The sequence below is a fragment of the Zeus faber genome, assembly GCF_960531495.2.
Source record: "Zeus faber genome assembly, chromosome: 17".
In the NCBI taxonomy this organism is placed as follows: Eukaryota; Metazoa; Chordata; class Actinopteri; order Zeiformes; family Zeidae; genus Zeus; species Zeus faber.
In genome coordinates, this window is record NC_137204.1 from 23,261,446 (window position 1) to 23,268,485 (window position 7,040).

The window sequence follows — 7,040 nt, forward strand, 5'->3', positions numbered from 1 at the left end:
GACAAATCATGAGACTGCAATGCTATCATGTACTGCACGGAGTCATTTGCTCATGAGCGCACGTGATAATGAGGCAATGATAGATTAATCGTTTTTCACTAAATGAATCCAAAATGATGGACCGATCTGGATCAAACTTGGATGAGGGCATGTTGGAACTGCCCCAAATACACATTTTATTCATCTTGCCTGTGAGTGCAGCGGATCCATCACATCCATGGACCACTGACGTCAGTTTTTCATTAACCAAAGCAAATTCGGGGCTGGACCCCTAAATGTAGCTGCAGGCAGCAATACACGGGGTCCAGGCTGGATGGTAATGATGTGCATGGCCTATTTGCAATGCTATAGGTGACATACAACCAAATAAAATGTTTGTAATGGAATACACACGTAGGTAATATTTTCACGACACAAACTGATATCCATCTGCTCTCTGGTTTGTTGTTAAGTGAACTTATGTGCTGGTGATACTTATTGTAATACTTAGAGATGTCTGAGGGATCGACTTGTAGCCACACTTATTATGGAAACCAGGATGGAACATGTCCCAGCAGCGTGAGACAAATTCCCGACCCAGGTTTTGGGCCCCTAGCTTAGGCCCCGACAGATGAGGTTTTTACGTTTTGCAGAACAAATGATAGTCTTCCTGGACAACTTTTTGGTGCATTTCAAATCTTTCCTGTAACAGTTTAGGTGCCCCCAGATTAGGCCAGGACAGGTGGGACTTTTACTTTGTTAAATGGGGGCTGCTCCACCTTTTCATTTTCAGTCTCGCTCGTGAATTAACTTTTTTTTTTTTTTTTTTAATCACTTATTGTGGCCCCAGCTTCTGTTAACCAGGTTAACCAGATAACCTGGAGGAGACGCTATCTGTCCCCCGGGGCGTGCCGAAACGCGCCCGGAGAGCAGGCGACGGCGGGAGCGTGAAGCCGACCCGGTGGCGCCATGGCTTCACGCACGTCGCCGTTTCCGTCTCAGGTACCGATTTCGCCAACGCAGTCACCGCGGAGGAGGTTCCTTTAATCAGACGATCGGAGCAGACGACGGCGCTTGCTGAGACCCGGCGGCTGGAAAAAAAAAGTTAAGCCTCCGGACGGCGACCTTGGCGTCACAGGTTCGAGGGTTCGACTCCCGAGCCGCCTTGCGGAAGCCGGCAAAGCCCAGGGCACGTTTAAAAAGCGCCCGGAGAACTTCTGACAAATTGTTAAAAAAATATATACGCGTTTGTGTTTTCACACAGCTGTTTCACTCAGTGTTGTTGAAATACCTGTCCCAGGTTTCGGGCCCTTTGGGCAAGTCATCTGAATTGGAGCAGGTCTGTGGATTCTGCTGCTGACCGATCGTCGGCAGGTGCCGGCCGGCGCACGTCTTTTAAGGAGGAATCCAAGGCGAACGTGCAACCTCCGAGCAGAGACGCTCCGCCGAGGCTCCGACACACAAATGTCTCGCTGTTGTGGGACGACAGCGCCGGGACGCCGACGCGCTCGGGGGCACCCTGTTACGCAGGCGTATTGCGTGTGTGTGTGTGTGTGTGTACTGCATGGGTGTGCACCTGCACGGCGGATCGGGCCCGAGCGCCCGCCGCCTCGCGGATGTGAACCTCAGCGGGGCGTTCACGCAGGACGCAGGGCGGGCAGAACAAAGCGAAACAGGAAGCCACTGTAGGAAGAAATATGCGTCACCGCTTGGCCTGGTTTCGCCGGCAGACGGCTGGGGGTGCGCGCTGTGAATGATTTAAAAGGGGAGGGAGGGAGGGAGGGAGCGAGCGAGGAAAAAAAAAATTTGGGCCATGGGTATGGTGCTACAGGAGACACGAGGAGATACAGTAATAGCACCCTAGTTTACATCACACCCGCAGTGAGGCTGGGCTGGTTCTACTGCAGTACCTGTACACGCTACACAACTGCAAGGACCCCGTTCAGCACATTATCATGACAGTTTTTCCCTCCTCGCACCCGGTGCTGACGACGTGTCTTGATGAACCACCAGGCTGCCACTCCCCATTTCAAGAGCCCCACACCAAAGACGGTGAACTCTTTTAGTTATTATCGTCTGACTCTAGCGCAAGGAAAAAGACGAGGAAGGACTTAATCCACTGAAACATCACATTTGATTGAACTGATATTGTCTTGCTGACGACTCCTGGATGGAGAAGCTCTCGTTTAGAGCCTTAGAGAGAGAATAACACATAATATATAGCAGTATATCGACTAAAAGCATTTGAATAAATGGACCATAGAAGCAGTTCTGTGCTCCTTCAAACATCACATTTTATATATTTATATATTTATATACTGTATGTGCTGCACTGTAGGTGACCCATTTTGTATATGTGCAGTTTGATACTGCATCCGTGATGCTAAATGAGGCAGAAATACATAAAGCAGAACGTAAATAGCTGAATATCCATTTCATTACGTCATGCGTCTCAGTTTCTAAAAGGGGAACAAACAGTCAGAGGTTTCCTCCATAATTTGCATGTTCAATATTATTATTATTACCCTCTATTATGATTCCCAGAACAAACACATTTCCTGCGACCAGGACAGAGAGCAGTAACGGGACAAACCAATATGGACCAAATGTACCATTACAACCGAAATGAAATGGATCCTACAATGATTTGAACCAAAATACGTATAACCACACACACACACACACACACACACACACACACACACACACACACACACACACACACACACACACACACACACACCAACCTCGTAAAGCCTGTTTATAAGATATTGAGTTACATACAATGGTTCTTTTTCACTCATATACTTGGACAAACATAACTAATTGACGTTAGCTGTGAACAGTACGCAACTGTTCCGACTTACCTACAGCTTGAAAAACGGAACCAATTCGGAACCCGGGGACTGCCAGTACTGGATATAAATATGTATCGAGGGAGATGAAAATATTAGGTAACGACCACTTTCTGGCTTTTATCAGCAGCAGTGAGGGGCCGCGGCAGCCACAGCACATCTAGCTCTAGGGCCCGAGCATTAATGGACTGTGGAGAGGCATCGACCAAGCACGGACACACGTTATACAGTATATCCACATGGCGACCACAGGCCCATGGTCACACATGCACCGAGGCAAACGTGGCGACAAACACACACCCACACACACACCTTAACATGCCACCCACCAAACACACATACACACTTTTTAACCAGAACACACACAGACACACACGTTATATGTCCACATGGTGACCACAGGCCTACGCTCACACATGAACCAAGGTAAAACATGTGACGCAAACACACGCACACACTTTTACAAAGACGTATTACTCCTACTCTCTCTGCAGCCACCAACACACATTGACTTAATGTTAATACAAGGACCCTTTAACCTGGTATAAGCGTATTGAGAAAAAAAATTGACTAAAGGGGATAAAAGAGACCGTGAAGATGGATTTTCAAACTCTTTAAAACAAATGATTCCCCCAGACGTTCTGTGGTGCATCTGAAGGGCTTATGATCTGCAGCAGCAGAGTAGGAGTGTCCTACTCACCAGACAGATGACACCACACCTACACACCGCTACGCAACTGGTCGTAATTATACCAGTGGCTGGGGGCGAACCAGCCAGTTTCCATGGTATTCCAAGTGGCTTGGCAATCCCCGCCCCAAAAAGATATATACATACACACAATATACATACATACATACATACATACGCCCTACAGTATTTACTGTATATAATTTAAATAAATAGGTATTTAATGCCATTAACATGCAAAAAAAAGAAACATGCCGATAGTGTAGACATGTCTTCTCTATCTGTGTCAACACACTGAGAAAAATAACAATATATAAAATTTACAGACGTGAACAAATTTGTTTGTACCCTTACTCACTGAAACAATGCTTCATTCCTTCTGAAAAGTGATGGAATTAAAAGCAATTTTCTCATGTATATCTGCATAACTTCCGTAGGTTAAGTAAAGCAAATAAACTGTGAAAAGAGATAAATTATTGCAAAAGAGATCAATTATATTGTAAAATGGCCTGGACAGATTTGTTGGTACCCCCTAGAAAACATTATAAATAATTGGATTATAGTGATATTTCAAACTGTTTTCGTTAATTGGTATCACACGTCTTCAATCTTATAATCAGTCATTCAGACTATTTGAATCGAGAAAAGTATCACTCTGCTGTTTGGTATCATCATGTGCACTACACTGAACATGGAGCAGAGAAAGCAAAGGAGAAAGTTGTCTGAGGAGATCAGAAAGAAAATGATGAAGCATGTTAAAGGTAGAGGCTATGAGAACATCTCCAAGCAGCTTGATGTTCCTGTGACTACCGCTGCAAATATTAAGAAGTTTAAGGTCCATGGGACTGAAGCCAACCCCCCTGGACGCGGCTGCAAGAGGAAAATCGACCCCAGATTGAACAGAAGGATAGTGCCAATGGTAGAAAAAGAGCCAAGGACAACTTCCGAAGATGTACAAGCTGAACTCCAAGGTCAGGGTACATCAGTCTGATCGCACCATCCGTTGCTTTTTGAGTGACGGTGGGCTCCATGGAAGAACACCCAGGAGGACTCCACTTTTGGAAAAAAAAGCCGGACTAGAATTTGCTTAAATGCATATTGACAAGCCACAACGCTTCTGGGAGAATGTCCTTTGGACAGATGGGTCAAAACTGGAGCTTTTTGGCAAGTCACATCAGCTCTATGTTCACAGACGAAAAAAAAGAAGCTTTCAAAGAAAATAACACCATCCCAACTGTGAAACATGTAGGAGGCTCGGTTATGTTTTTGGGGTGCCTTGAATCTGTGTAGGGCACAATGAAATCTCAAGACTATCAAGGCATTCTGGAGTGAACTGTAGTGCACAGTGTCAGAAAGCTCTGTCTCAGTGGCAGGTCATGGGCGCTCCAACAGGATAATGACCCAAAACACAGTTAAAAGCACCCTGAATCCTATCGAACATCTATGGAAAGAGCTGAAACATGCAGCCTGGAGAAGGCATCCTTCAAACCTGAGACAGCTGGAGCAGTTTGCTCAGGAAGAGTGGGACAAACTACCTGTTGACAGGTGCAGAAGTCTCACTGAGAGCTACAGAAATTGTTTGATTGCAGCGATTGCCTCTAAAGGTGGTGTAAGAAAACATTAGGATAAGGGTCCCATCACTTTTGTCCATTCCATTTTCATTTGTTTTAATATGTAAAATATTCTGTTGAATCAAAAGAAAAGTCTGATTTCAAGTAAGTATGGAATAAACAATTGTGGATGCCAATTACTTTTGTGAGTTTCAAGTTATTTCAGAGAAAATTGTGGGTTCTTCTTTCGTTAAAGGGTACCAACAAATTTATCCACCTCTGTAGCTGCAGTCAGCAGGGTCCAGTTTAGTTGCTGCAATTATACAAATTACCCAAATTTGTTTTCTGAGTTCTTGGAAATGCTATGAAAATGCTATTTCCGTTTTCAAAAACACGTTTCGTAAATCAAAGTCATGGTCAATCATTTCAAAAACACCAATGCCAATCAGTGGAACAATTGAAGACAGTTCAATCAATGTTAAATGCCCCCTAGAGCCACAACCTGCACTTATCATCCAATATGTTGTACAGTACAGTATATCATATTGGATGATGTCACAAAGCGACCCACTCCACCATCCCCTGTACCTTCGCTGCTCTATTTCTGCATTGGAAAAACGTTTTTGTTTTTTACCAACTACCCCTACAAATATAGACCAATTTGGATCAAATTTGGACCACGGTGTGCGTGGACTGCACTGAATACAAATCTTAGCCAGTCATCTCCGTGGGTGTGCAGTTTCTGAGAGCCAGGCCCTTTAAAATGTGATAATGGCCAGGAGAATAATACAAATCTGGAAAAAAAAAAAAAAAACAGGGTTCTCGCCACTCGGGCTGGACCCCTAAATATGAGTTATGGCTACTATTTAAGAGTTTAAGAATACATCATACGTGGCAGCCTACTTTAAATGAGTTGTTATTTTTGGCTGCTTTATAAGAAGGCCAGGTCTAACACCAAACCACTTTATTTGACATTAGGGGACCAGCACCAAGTAGGCTTTTGTCTATGGACGTTTGGGAACGGGGCGTCCTACCACCTCCAACTCGTTGCGGGTTGAGCAGGTGGACGCTGCATTTCATGTTAATTCATTCATTAATAGAGGAATACACTGTTTGGGAACCTGCACAACCGTGCGATGGAGTGGCGTCTCATGCTTTTAGTAAACTGGGTTAGGCTCCCACGACCTTGAACAGGAATAAAAAATAAAAGGAATATTTTTAGTGCTACATTTCAGGTACTCACATTTTTATATACAGCGTATTTAGTACCGGCCTGGGAAAGTACATGTTTGGTTTGTTATCTATAATCTTTGGGTTTGCGCGGCTCTGATTGCAGTAGAGTTAAAAGAAAAATAACAAAAAAAAAAAAAAAGACAAGAAATCTAAAACCTTGTCCTTGAAAAAGTTTTCCAGCGCCTGGCTCTGTAGGTCAGCGAGACGTCTGCCTTCTTTTATTAGCTCTTCATTAACATTCATTAATTGCTTCCCCTCTCTCCCGGGTGCAGCCCAAATCACAAGTAGAACTGATGGAAGTAAAAGATGGAGGCGCAGCCGTCCCGTGCTCCAGATAGAAGGGGGGAAGGGAACAGGCGTAAAGAAGACGTAAAGAAGTAGACGTAAATTTTATTTACTTGTTCTGTACATAAAGGGTCCATACCAGCACGGGTGTTAACCATGGGAAATATTAACACATAGAAATGGTATAAGAAAATAAAAAGGCACAATTTTTTTTCCATTCTTGAGTAAAAGGACAACACGGAGGCTTTTCCTAGAACGTGAGAAATGAGTACAGTAATACTGTTAATGTTCTGACCAATAAAATAAAAAATGAACTAAAGCACAACTAAAGCAAGTGCACCCGGAAAAAGAATGAAATGAGCTGTAAAGGGGGTGTGGTGTGTATTGCTTAATTCATTAGTCGGGATTCTCGAAAAGGTTTGACGGGGAAACCAAAACGGGTTTGATTTC